Source organism: Loxodonta africana, chromosome 4 (genome assembly GCF_030014295.1).
Source record: "Loxodonta africana isolate mLoxAfr1 chromosome 4, mLoxAfr1.hap2, whole genome shotgun sequence".
Taxonomy (NCBI): domain Eukaryota; kingdom Metazoa; phylum Chordata; class Mammalia; order Proboscidea; family Elephantidae; genus Loxodonta; species Loxodonta africana.
The window spans coordinates 151707987-151722451 of record NC_087345.1 but is presented as its reverse complement, the minus strand read 5'-3'; the positions used below and the strand labels follow the sequence as shown (position 1 = coordinate 151722451).

Below are 14465 nucleotides of genomic sequence, written 5' to 3'. Positions count from 1 at the left end.
GAGTTGTTTGTGGCACGTACTAGGGCCGACAGGGTGGGCCTGGAATCAGTGTTGGGCAGGTTCTTGTAGGCCATGCCTGTGCTGCTTGGAGGTGTGATGTTCAGCTCACGGTGCATGTAGGCAGCAAAGAGTGGAGAGGTTGTGATGTATGGAGGTAATATGGGCATGAGAAAGAGGAGAGATAAACAGGAGCCAAAAACAAACAAAGGGGAAAAAAAAGTGCAAAGGGAGTTTGCCATTGGAGTGGAGAGATGAGAAACCAAGAAATGGAGAAAGGAAAAAAGAAATAAAAAATAACTAGATAAAAATTTGGAAAAAAGAAAAGCCCCCAGGGGTCCCACCTGTGTGGTCATGAAGATCGGGGAAGTCTCCCAGGCTGTGCAGTATAGCCTGCCTAGAGGGGCTATAGATGTTACACAGCACCAAGTACTCAGGAGACAGGGGAAGAAAGTAAGTATAGACAGATAAGAACTGAGAAATGAAGAAAGACAGAAAGGGAAAAAGAGAGAAGAAAGAAAAAAAAGAAACACTCCTAGGGATCCCACAACGTGGCTGCACAGATTGGGGTAGTGGCTCCTAGGCCTTGCAGTGCAGCCTGTCTAGAAGGGGCTCCGAAGTGCAAAAAGAGAAAGAAAACAAATAAACAAAACAAAATAGAACAAAGCAAAACAAAACAAGCAAAAGAAAAAAGCCCTAGGGATCCTACCAAGGTGATGTTGCAGGCTAAAGGAGTGGTCCCCAGTCAAGTGGGGCTTCACAGCTTTTCAGGAAAAAGCAAAGATGGCACATGGAGCCAGGTGTTTGAGAGAAAGGAGGAGGAGGTGGTGGGAGGCACAGAAGAAACCAAAAGAGATGGAAAGAAGGAACATCAGGTCAGGAATCTGGCCCGTGTGGGTGAGGTGAATCCACGAGGCCCGGGGCGGAAATAGTTGCCCCCTGGCCAGAAGAGTGTGGCTGGCAGGATGCAGAGGAGGCTGAAGGGGGAGAGGAAGAAGGGTAGGGGTTAAGAAAGCATATGTCACTCGTTACCAGGTGCTCTGTCTCCTGCTGGGAGCTTTGTGAAGCTGCTTTCCTGTACTCCCCATCCGCTGATCTGCGATGTGGGTAGGGCAAATCCAAGCGGCATGGACGCTGCACTTCCCAGCTGGCTGAGCCACTGCAGCAAGCCAGGAAGCTCAGAGGTAGAGCAGCGGGGAGAGGATGGGGGTGGGAAAGCGTGTACCGCTGGTTACTGGGTGCTCCTGTCTCCTGCTAGGAGTTCTGTGAAGCTGTTTTCCCATGCTCCCTGTCAGCCAATCTCTGACAGGAGTCCAAAATGGCCAGTCTGTGCTGCGTTAGCTTATAAGGAGCCTCCGCACGTATCTCTACTCGCTCTCTGTCCTCTGTCAGTTTCTTATTCCACTCCGTGTTTGGCTTAGTTCTTTATCTCTTCATTTGACACTTCAGGTTCCATGAATGTTTGTCTCTGTTTAACTTAGTTCTTTTGGGTCTTTGCTGTGAAGGGATGGCGTGGAACTTCTGTCTATGGTGCCATGTTGGCCGGAAGGCCTGTCTGATTTCTTGGCTGCTGGCTTCCATGGCCGTTGATTATGGATCCAAGTAAAATGAAATCCTTGACAAATCAATGTTTTCTCCATTTATCATGATGTTGCTTATTGCCCCAGTTGTGAGGATTTTTGTTTTCTTTACGTTGAGGTGCAATCCATACTGAAGGCTGTAGTCTTTGATTTTCATCAGTAAGTGCTTCAAGTCCTCTTCAACTTCAGCAAGTAAGGTTGTGTTATCTGCATATCACAGGTTGTTAATAAGTCTTCCTTTAATCCTGATGCCCCGTTCTTCTTCATATAGTCCAGCTTCTTGGAGGATCTGCTCAGCTTACAAATTGAATAAGTATGGTGAAAGGATACAACTCTGACACACACCTTTCCTGACTTTAAACCATACAGTATCCCCATGTTCTGTCCGAACAACTGCCTTTTGGTCTATATACAGGTTTCTCATAAGCACAATTTAGTGTTCTGGAATTCCATTCTCTGCAATGTTATCCGTAATATGTTATGATCCACACAGTCGAATGCCTTTTCGTAGTCAATAAAACATAGGTAAACATCTTTCTGGTATTCTTTGCTTTCTGACATCAGCAATGATGTACCTGGTTCTGTGTCCTCTTCTGAATCTGGCTTGAACTTCTGGCAGTTCCTTGTTAACATACTGTTGCAACCACTTTTGAATGATCTTCAGCAAAATTTTACTTGTGTGTGATATTAATGATATTGTCTGATAATTTCTGCATTCTGTTGGATCACCTTTCTTTGGAATGGGCACAAATATGGATCACTTCTAGTCAGTTGGCCAGGGGACTGTCTTCCACATTTCTTGACATAGATGACTGAGCACTTCCAGCGCTGCATCCGTTTGTTGAAATATTTCAATTGGTATTCCGTCAATTCCTGGAGCCTTGTTTTTTGCCAATGCCTTCAGTGAAGTTTGGATTTCTTCCTTCAGTACTATCAGTTCTTGATCATATGCTACCTCCAAAAATGGCTGAACGTCAACCAATTCTTTTTGGTACAGTGACTCTCTGTATTTCTTCCATCTTCTTTTGATGCTTCCTGCGTTGTTCAATATTTTCCCTGTAGAATCCTTCCATATTGCAACTTGAGGCTTGAATTTAATATTCTTTTCAATTGTGAGCCACTTTTCAATAGCTTCCCCTTTCATTCTTCTCCCAGTCTTCGAAGTCTAGCTCAAAAACTATACCAGTCTTTTTCAAACATAGCTTCATGATTTTATTCATCACTGATTTCTCCGCCCAGCTCCTTCTGTACTTAATGTTTATATTCCACCACTTGTTCACTGTACATTACCACCTTTGCACTCAGATACAATTTATCATTAGGTTTCACTTCGCACTTAGGTCTTTTTCCCTCAATTAGACTATAAGCTCCTAGTAGTCAGAGCTCATGTTTTAAAATATAGCCACAGTATTCGGGATACTACTTGCCACAAAATATGTGCTTAATAAATATTTATTACTTAACCAAAATTTATATTCTAAAATCATCTTACAAAAGTAAAAAAAAATTACAGCATCCTTAAAACAGACATTTGATCTAAAAGAAAAGCTTAAACAAGAATAGTTTCAAACATGTTAACATTGTTGTGGTAACCATCCTTTGCCCCTCTATCACATTTATAAACCAAACTCTTCTTAGGAAAAACAATCTCCTTCAATTTATGGAATTCAGTCAAGGGTAAACGGGGGGGGGGGAGGTGAATGAGGGGAGTGACTTTAAAGCACAGCCATTAAAAAAAAAAAAAAAAAAAAAAAGCCTGTTGCCTTCGAGTTGATTCTGATTCATAGCAACCCTATAGGAACAGAGTAGAACTGCCCAATAGAGTTTCCAAGGAGCGTCTGGTGGATTCGAACTGCCGACCTTTTGGTTACCAGCCATAGCACTTAACCACTACGCCACCAGGGTTTAAGCAGCCAGAGGGGAGATGTTTAACTTAGCTTCTCAAATAATATATATTAAGAACTTGGCATCAATAAATACAATAAACACATTAAACCAGTAACACTTTCCAATGTTAACAGGTAACATGAATGCATGTGTGTGTATTTACAGGTGTAATCCATTAACAAAATTAACTTCAAAAATGGGCCTCCATATAAATAAACAGGCCAAGTAAAATAAATATGTAGAAACTACTCTTTAGCTTGGGCTCTTCTTCAATTTCAAGAAAACAAAAATCTTGGAAAGAAAAGAATGCTTTCAAAAATATTCACTCGGCAAACTAGGGCTGTATTCAGGCACTGAAGATCAAAGAAAAATACCCCTCAGGTCAAAACTGGTTGTTGTTAGGAATGCAAGTGGTAGAGAGTTAATTTTGCTCAGGAGTTTCAAAATGTTGATGTGGTCATGCTTCAGCATCTTTTAAATATGATTTTGCTTTTTCTCTGGGTCGGGTTTTTCCATCTGTAATGTCTTCTGTATAAATTTAGGGCCTTAAACTCCTATTGGCACTCAAGGGTATTAAATACACTTAAAAATCAAAAGGCTAGTAATTTTACCTCTCTGGAAAAATTCCCATGCTTTCACTTTGATTTTTTTTTTTTTAAAGCTCTTTCTGAGCAATGTAGAAAAACAAAGTTGACTTCAGATTGGCTCTTTTGTGAATAGTTTCACCTATTAGTAGGAAGCAATAATTTACTTAGGGCCATAAGCCACTTGAAAAGTAATTGATTTGTCTCCACTTAAGCAAACAGGTTTACCTGTAGAGGCCTCAACTAAGTAGGCTGCGTTACCAGGCCCTGACGCAAGATGTTTCTTATAACAGTTAACTATCACCCAATGTATATGAAAATTAGACTCTCCTAAAGTAAAACCTGATGCCCAGGAGTCGATGCTGACTCACAGCGACCCTACAGGACAGAGTAGCATGGCCCCATAGGGTTTGCAAGGCTGCAATCTTTATGGGAGCATACTGCCATGTCTTTCTCCCATGGAGCAGCTAGCTGGTGGGTTTCAACCACTGACCTGAGCACTTAACCACTGCACCACCAGGGCTCCTTCCTAAGGTAAACCTACCTCAAAACAACCCTTGACTAGACTGCAGATTAATTCCTAGTAACAAAAAGTAACGACCCACAGGAAAGCAAACAGAAAAGCATCAACAAAAGCAAAATCTAGCCAAGAAAACAGCTCTATCTGATGAAATATTTACAAAGACAGACACTTTAATTTTTATTCTCAGGTCACATTTAAGAAATTTGACATTCTACATGCCTATTACATTTCTGGATTCTTTGGTAACTTAATAAGAGAAAATTTCAGTTTCAGCTGTTCTTTTGTTTGTTGCTTTCCTTTTTGTTTACTCAGCAAATATGACCAAAGCACTGACTATGTGCTACACTAACGTATTCTACACCAAAAAAAAAAACCCCAGGGCCGTCGAGTCGATTCAGACTCATAGCAACCCTATAGGACAGAGTAGAACTGCCCCATAGTTTCCGAGGAGTGCCTGGTGGATTCGAACTGCGACTCTTTGGGCTGCAGCTGTAGCGCTTAACCACTACGCCACCACGGTTTCCAGTGTATTCTAGGTGATATAAAATATAGTGCTTCTTATCTGGAAATAATAATTATACCATATTGTTTTACAATGCTTTTTTTTCTGAGAAGCTCAATGTTCTTTGCTAAATTTTTCATTTGTCCTCACAACAAAAATAAATATGACATGTTCATTTAGCATTGGTATTTATCATAACAAGGGAGCCCGGGTGGCACAATGGTTAAGGGCTCAGCTACTAACTGGAAGGTTGGAGGTTCAAACCCACCTAGGGGCTTCATGAGAGAAAGGCCTGGCAATCTGCTCACATAAAGATTAACCAAAATCAAAACTTGTTGCCGTTGAGTGAATTCTGACCCATAGTGACCCTAGAAGACAGAGTAGAACTGCCCCATAGGGTTTCCAAGGAGTGGCTGGTGAATTTGAACTGCTGACCTTTTTGGTTAGCAGCCATTATCATTTAACCACTGTACCACCAGGATTCCCCCATAAAGATTACAGCCTAGAAAACCCTATGGGGCAGTTCCACTCTGTCACACGAGGCCACTGTAAGTCTAAAATCAACACAGCAACACCTAATGAGAACAACAATTCATAATACCTGATTAGGTTAGGAGCAGAGGTCTGCCTTATCTCAAGCTGAATAGATTTAAGTCCAAACCTAAAGAGCAAAGCTCACACAAGACCTCCTGCTGAGTTAATCCACTGCATCAAATGTTCAACCTCATCTTCCAAAATTACTTTGCTAGGCCTATTTAGGGAAGATGAATGGGAATTGTTTTTTTTACCTGTGAGTGTATATACAGCTCCCTTCCTTACCCTTGGCTCTTTCTACCTCGTTTAGGAAATCAGTAACAAATCATTCAAATCAATCATTTCAAACTCAGGCTTTTGATCACAAACTCATATCCCAATTTTAACAGGTAAGGAAGAGACAAGAGTTTTTCAGCACCTTTCTCAGAAATGTGGACAACCAAATGTTTGTTCAAAAAAAAAAACTAGATGACTCCAACTAACAGTTAAGAAGTTACTATTTTTAGAAGTTCAAGTATTGCCTGTGAAGCCCTCTGGGAGAAAACAGAGCACCTTTAAGTAGCTCAAAACTAGAGCTTGTTGATACGGTGCAGTCTTGGAAAGCTAGAAACAGAAACGCTACACGATCCAGCAATCCCACTCCTAGGAACAGATCCTAGAGAAATAAGAGCCGTCACATGAATAGACATACGCACACCCATGTTCACTGCAGCACTGTTCACAATAGCAAAAAGATGGAAACAACCTAGATGCCCATCAACAGATGAATGAATAAACTATGGTACATACACACAATGGAGTACTACGAACAATAAAGAACAATGACGAATCTGTGAAGCATTTCACAACATGGATGAATCAGGAAGGCACTATGATGAGTGAAATAAGTCAATCACAAAAGGGCAAATATTATATAAAGCCACTGCTATAAAAACTCATGAAAAGGTTTAAACAGAAAAAAAAAACCAATCTTTGATGGTTACCAGGAAGGGGAGGGGTGGGGATGGAAAAACACGAAATAGGCAATAGATACGTGGTAACTTTGGTGAAGGGTAAGACAGTACACAATACTAGGGAAGCCAGCACAACTTGTCTAAGACAAGGTTATGGAAGCTCCATAGATACATCCAAATTCCCTGAGGGACCAAATTCCTGGGCTAAGGGCTGTGGAGTCCATGGTCTCAGGGAACATCTAGCTCAATTGGCATAACATAGTTTATAAAGAAAATGTTCTACATTCTACATTGGTGAGTAGCATCTGGGTCTTAAAAGCTTGTGAGCGGCCATCTAAGATACTCCAATGGTCTCACCCCATTGGGAGCAAGGGAGAATGAAGAAAACCAAAGACACAGAGAAAGAGTAGTCCAAAGGGCTAATGGACCACAACCACCACAGCCTCCACCAGACTGAGTCCAGCACAACTAGATGGTGCCCAGCTACCACCACTGACTCCTCTGACAGGGATCACAATAGAGGGTCCTGGACAGAGCTGGAGAAAAACACAGAACAAAATTCTAACTCACAAAAAAAGACCAGACTTACTGGCCTGAGGCTGAAGAAACCCCAAGAGTATGGTCCCCAGACACCCTTTTAACTCAGTAATGAAAGTCACGGCTGAGGTTCACCCTTCAGCCAAAGATCAGACAAGCCCATAGGAAAACTGGTAACAGGGAACCTGAAGTTGAGAAGGGAGAGTGTTGACATGTCATGGGGCTGGTAACCAATGTTCCAAAACAATACCTGTACTAACTGTTTTAATGAAAAGCTAGTTTGTTCTGTGAATCTTCATCTTAAGTACAATTTAAAAAAAAAAACCAGACTTAGTGGTCTGACTAAGACTGGAGGAACCCCTGAAGCTATGGCCCCTGGATTCTCTGTTAACCCAGAACTAAAACCATTCCTGAAGTCCACTCTTCAGACAAAGACTAGACTGGACTATAAAACAAAATAACACTTGTGAAGAGTGTGCTTCTTAGTTCAAACAGGTACAGGCCAAAGGGGTGCCTCCTGTCTGGAGGTAAGATGAGAAGGCAGGAAGGGATGGAACTGGTTAAATGGACACAAGAAACCTGAGGTGGAAAGGGGGTGTGTGCTGTCACATTATAGGGATTGCAGCTAATGTTACAAAACAATATGTGTATAAATTTTTGCATGAGAAAGTAACTTTCACCTAAAGTATAATAAAAAGAAAGAAAGAAAGAATGCCTGGTTTGCAAGCGGATGGTAATGATGATTCCACAACTTGGTGAATGTAATTAATGTCACTGAATTGTACACTTAAAAATGGTTAAAATGGCATATGTTTTGTTATGTATGTTTTACCACAATAAAATTAAAACAAAACAAAGAAAAAAATACTAGAGTTTGATAATTACTTAGTTAAGTAACGACAAAGGCTGCTGGCTGCTGAAGAAGTCAGGCTTGTAAACCTTACCACACTGAAAAACAAAAACAAAACTAACAACCCTGATGAAATAAGAATTAACTAAGAAATACAGTACTTAAATACACCATATTTTTAAAGTGAATTTTCAAGTTCACTGACTAAATTCTTATAACGGTTGAAAAGGGAAGCATCTAACAACTGGCCCACAACTCTTAGACTAAACCATATGATGTTATTTGTATAGATCAAAAATAGGTAAATATCAGTAATTTTGTATTGTTCAACCTATTTCTGGAATTGGATTCATAAGTAACACTGTAAAAAAAGTAAAATGTTCTTGAAATAAAATTTTGGTTTAAGTGTGGTTTTACTATATGTTAAAACTAAAATGTTTTCCCTTAGAAGATATCTCTAAAATCATATTGGCAGTCTACAACAAAAAAAGGTTTAATACACAACATATTCACCTCACATACATTTTAAATACATGATTCATAAAGCTGTCTATCTGTGCAGGAGCACAATGAGCAAATCTAGATTGTGTGGAGGACAATTTATCTTTAGCAAATGAGGAAACTGAGCTACAAAGCCTTGAAGTTGATTTGACAAATCAGAGCTGGAGCTAGGTCCTTAGATCTCCATTCTAGAAAAGTACTTTCACATCTTTTCTAAGAGAGTAATTCTATCTGATATTTTTGGGTGCTATTCTCTTGCTCATACCATCCTATCTTTATATAGTGAAACCTGTGAGAGCTGGAACTTGATGGGACTACCTTGTTTTTCCAGGTCTCCCAAGTTTTCTGCCTTTGACAGGATGTAGTCTTACCACTTTTCTATCGCCCATTTTAGTGGGGAACATTTGAGGTTTCCTTCTCTGACAGGCTTCTGCTTCATATAAGTTCTGGCTTTCACAGGTTTTACTGTTATCTTTGTATTTCTAGCCTTCCTTCATCAGCCCTGAGTATTTCATTCACTTCAAATTATCCCCTCAGTATACAAGGCCAAAAAGCCAAAATCTACTATCACAACCTTACTAAAAAACCTTACCGATCAATACTCCAAAATAAAGCCTGAACTCTTTAGCATGATAATCAAAGCCACAATTCTACTATTTCAGTTTAATTTTCCATTATCTTCCCCATGTTGGTCCAGCTTAAATGTTACATTCTCCAGTAGGTGTTCTGACACCTCTGATAGAATATTTTGTCCTCTGGTCCCAAAAGACTTTGTTATCAATTCATACTTGACATTTATTTTATCTCCTTTACTAGATCATGGAGCCCTGATAGTGCAGTGGTTAAGAGCTCAGGCTGCTAACGAAAGTTTGGCAGTTCAAATCTATCAGCCGTCCCTTGAAAACACTATGGGGCAGTTCTACTCTGTCCTGTAGGGTTGCTATGAGTCAGAATTGACCCAATGGCAGTGTTTAGTTTTTTGGGTTACTAGATTATAAGTTTCTTGAGACAGGGAGCATACCCTATTCACCTCTATATTCTTAATTGGTAAAAACTTAAATATTCGCTGAAGAAACTCTTCAAACCCTCTGAATCTTTATAGAAAACGCCAAATGCACCACTGTGGAAGGCAGCAATTGACCAAATTCGTCTTTTTATACTGTGGTGTATAAGATATAAGCGCACAGGCATATCTTTTTTTTTTTTACACAAGAGATTCCCTTTAAGTAATTTGTACAAAATAAAGTAATTGCATTCAGAGAATTAGGTTTATAAAGGAAACCTGTGGCGAATCATTAATTTAGAATCTCCAGTTTCAAGGTCTGAAATGGGTCTGTCAAGTCATTTAGTCCTACCCTAAATTTTACAGACCAGGAAACCAAGTTCCAGAAATTTAAAGTGGTGAACCCTGAAGTCACGCTGGTATTTGGCAATGAAATCTGAGGCAGAATCCAAATTCTCTAGCTTCCAGTTTAGTACTGTTCTTTTTCCCTACGTCAGGCTCCATTAGTCTGTTAATTTAAAAAAATAAAATGTAATCTGTGCACATCAAAAATAGAAGTATAAGACGACTGATGTTTGCCTTTGGATCAGTCAGATAGGATATGGCAGAATAGGAAAAATGTGAGTCGGAACTTATTCAGCCGCAACAGATTAAGTTAATCAGACAACTAAGAGAAGAAGCAGAAACCCTGGTGGCATAGTGGTTAAGTGCTATGGCTGTTACACAAAAAGTCAGTAGTTTGAATCTACCAGGTGCTCCTTGGAAACTCTATGGGGCAGTTCTACTCTGGCCTATAGGGTCGCTATGAGTCGGAATTCACTTGATGGCAACGGGTTTTTTTTTCTTGGGAAGAGAAGGAACAGAGGATAAAACAACAGAAAGGATTGAGAAAAACATAATATACGAACTAAGCCCTATAAAAATAATTTTACTTGCTCACATGTATGATTTTGGTGATATAAAGCCAATACAAGAGAGAATCAAGTCTTCATACTAGAGTCTTCGGAATGTCCAGTGTGAACAGATACAGTCATAAAGACTTATCATACCAAGTTTAAACACAGAAGAAAATATTCTTTGACAGTTACTAGGGTAGGGAGGGAGGGAGAGGGATATTTACTAACTAGGTGGTAGACAAAAATTATTTTATGTGAAGAGATGGGCAACACACAACACAGGGGAAGTCAGTACAACTGGACTAAACCAAAAACAAAGAAGTTTCCTGAATACCACCAAATGCTTCAAAGGCCAGAATAGCAGGGACGAGGGTCTAGGTACCATAATTTCTGGGGATATCTAGGTCAACTGGCCTAACAAAATGTATTAAGAAAATGTTCTGCAACCCACTTTGGTGAGAGGCATCTGGGGTCTTAAACACTAGCAAGCGGCCATCTAAGATGCATCAACTGGTCTCAACCTACCTGGAGCAAAGGAGAATGAAGAATACCAAAGACATATGGTAAAGGTGAGCCCAAGAGACAGAAAGGGTCACATAAATCAGAGGCTCCATCAACCTGAAACCGGAAGACCTAGATGGTGCCCGGCTGCCACCTATCACTGCCCTGACAGGGAACACAACAGAGAATCCCTGATGGAACAGGGGAACAGTGGTATGCAGATCTCAAAGTCTTATAAAAAGACCAGGCTTAACGGTTAGACTGAAATTGGAGAGACCCTGACGGTCATGGTCCCAGACCCTTTGTTAGCCCAAGATCAGAACCATTCCTTAAGCCAAATCTACAGACAGGGATTGGACTGGACTATAAGATAGACAACGATACTGGTGAGCTTCTTGGCTCAAGCAGACACTTGAGACTATGTGGGCAACTCCTGCCTAGTGGAGAGATGAGAAGGAAGAGGGGGACAGGAGCTGGTAGAATGGACACGGGGAATACAGGGTAGAGAGGAGGAATATACTGTCTCATTAGGAGGAGAGCAGCTAGGAGTACACAGCAAGGTATGAGAGACTGACTTGATTTGTAAACTTTCACCTAAAGCACAATAAATAAGTAAAAAGTTATCATACCCCTCTCCAACAAGGCAGAATGCTCTGCTCTACACATTCCTTGCCACCAATTCCAAGAGCAAAGATTATAAAACAAGCACCTACTTAAGAAAAACAAAAAAATACTCTTGGGTTTCAAGACTAATACCGCAAGTCTAGAAGGGGGACAAATGGGTGCAGCTTCACTGTGGTTCTCCATAGAGGCTGTTATTGGTGAATCAACTCTATTGGCACCACTGGCGCAGAGTCACTGTGAACAAAGGCCTTTTCTATAATGCCCAGCAGAACCACTAAAAAAGTCAAGAGGAGAATTCAGCAGCATATCACAGGTAGATTGCCAAGCCCATACTTGTCTGAGCACACAGACACCTATGAAGCCACCACCACTACCAACAGCAAGAGCAATGGAAACTGAAACAAAATGCTGACCCTTCACCATCGAAGCAAAGAGCTCAAGTTCTGGAATACCAGGATCCCTCCACACCTAACAAATAGCTTGATGCCATTGGCGGCTATCCCACAACAATATAGATAAGATGGACTTGAACGTTTTGTTCCAGAGGCTCCTGTTCTTAGCTCTACTCCATCCAAACCTTTCCGCTCTCTCCCTTCAGGTTTCAAGGCTCCACTCCACTTGTAGTTACTTGAGATGATCTTTAGCATCAACACAAGGTACCAACTACAGGTTCCTTGGGTGTCTGAGAACTTTGGAACCAGGGCCAGGTATATCTCCAGGCCTGATGAAGGCTTACTTGATCTGTTTTTAATCAGTTTGGGCCATATGGCTGTCACCTAGATATGTTTGTATGCCCAATGACTACCTCAGCACACTGTGGGTGGTCAGTCTACAAATACCGCAGAGTGAATGGGTGAACATCTCATGCCTGCACCAAAAAGGCAAATCCCCACTGCAAGAAAGGGACCCATGGTAGAATCAAACATAAGCAATTTTTCTTACAAGTATCTCTCTTCTTTCAGGCTTCCCCTAAATTATCACATGAATTCTGGGATTCTGATTTCTAGTAATGGAGAAAATATTGTACTTTTAAATGGTCTGAGTCCAAAATTGCCACAGAAAAGCTTACTTAAAGTGCTGTGACCCAAGGAAGATATCTAGTCACTTAAAAAATGGCTACTACTGGTCTGAGCAAGAAAATACACAAGATTCCATACATCAAGTTTGGCAGGAAAGATTTTAGACAACTTCCATCCCGCCCACCCAATCCCAAATAAATAGGGCATTTGTTTGTATTTCCACATTGGCTGCATGAATGAAAACACCTCCTCCACCTAGAAAAACAATCTGTAACATTCAGACATGGAACTTAGAGGGCAAACTTTTTAGTGCATGCTGGGGCACTAAGTACATAAAAAAAAAAAAATTAAAAAACCGTTGCTGTCCAGTCGATTCCAACTCATAAGGATTCGAACATTTTTCTTGACCTGGTTTGTTGCTTCTATACCTCTCAGAAATATTTTTTAAAACTGTCCTTCATTAAAAGTGAGAGTCCGAAGGAACCTTCTTCCTACAGCCTACAGCAAGAGACCTAAATGTTCCGCTCTGTTTAGAGGGGAAAGAGACACACAAATCATTTTCCTTTACCCACTTTAAGTTTTCTGCTGTGCACCAACTAGGTCCTGGCAAAGAGTTAAAAGTTTTCTGAAGTTAGTTCCTGCGGTTTAAAAAAAAAAAAAAAAAGCTAGCTGCTTAAATTTAGACTCCGTAAAACAATACTGGGAAACTTTCAGAGTCTTGGAGAAACACTGGCTTTTATTTTATCGTCTTTTGTCAAATTGCATCACATTAGCCACGTTTTCTTCACTTTTTAATCCCTCCCGCCCGGTTCCCTGGCAGATCCTACACATTCCCGCACGATTCAGTTACCTGTTGGGGCGGGACAAGGGGTGGCGGCGGACGAAAACCCCCGATGACTGTGCGCAGCACCCTAAATTTAACAGGTGGCTCCGGCTACCTCCTGCTAACGAGACTCACAGCCTCCTCTCCGCAGCGTGAGGGGCAGGTCTCGGGAAGGCTCAGCGCCGCCGCGGGAAGTCGGGGCGCCACGAGTCCCTCGTCAGGGCCCCGGGAAAAGGCGGTGGGGGCAGGGAAGGGTGTTAGGAGAGCCGGGCACCGCCGCGCCCAAGGCTAAAACGCGCCCCCAACCACTGTGCGCCCACAGGAACACCCAGCGTCGGAAAACAACGCGTTTCTCCCCAGCGCCCCAGACCTGGTCTTACACGAACCCCTGAAACTCCAAAGCAGGCCACAAGTTTCTCAGGTATGAAATGCAGGCGGGTCGCCTCGCACTTCCCGACGACTGTCCCCTCAAGGGCTGTGCCAGTCTTCCCTAAGTTCCAGGGGACGGGGGGAAAGGCGATGTGAAGGAGAGGGAGAGCGCACGAGACAAGAGATCGATGCAAGGAGGGACAAGAGAAGCGTGGAAAACGCCGAGATCGGGGTCCTCACCCCTCTTCACCTGAAACCGTGGGAGCCCAGTGCTTCCCTCAACAGACTCCACACACGGCCCCTTCAGGGGACGTCCCAGGCAAACGGACCGGCTGCCAGACGCCCTCCTGTCGCTCTAAACCCAGCCGGAACCAAAGGTCCGCACTCACCTAGCAGGAGCCCCGTCCCCGGGGCCGCAAGTTCCCACGCGGACCAAGACTCGAGCCCTAGCGCCGCCGTCGGGGCAGCCAGTCAGCCCTTCTTCCCTCGCTCGCGCGCTTGGAGGACGGTCCCGGGCCACCCAGCCGCGGGCTCGCTCATGCGCGCTGCACCGCCCCCGCTCGCTCACCCCGCCGCGCGCTCGCCCGTACGCGCTCGCTCGGCCGCGCGCTCACCCGGCCGAGACCCAGCTTCCAAACGCAAACTGCGCGCGCCCGAGGCATTTAAAGGGACAGGCCCCAGCGCCATGGCTGCCCCGCGGCCGCCTCTGCCGAGGCCCTGGGTCTCGGTGTGAGGTTTGAACTGGGGACCATCTGTGTGAAAGTAATCCCTCCTCTCCCGGC

General features: G+C 42.6%; 1 protein-coding gene across 2 annotated transcripts in view; it reads right to left on the bottom strand.

The window, feature by feature from the left end:
* PROSER2 (proline and serine rich 2) overlaps positions 1-14182 on the bottom strand; it is a 65550-nt gene extending 51368 nt beyond the window's left edge. Inside the window, exon 1 of one of the 2 annotated variants that reach the window (XM_010590734.2) lies at positions 14073-14182. The gene's annotated coding sequence lies outside the window, so the exon portion shown is untranslated. Of the gene's footprint in view, positions 1-13341; positions 13468-14072 lie in introns of those variants that run through there. The other variant, XM_023548920.2, reaches the window with a different exon arrangement.
* Positions 14183-14465: the final 283 nt, after the last annotated feature.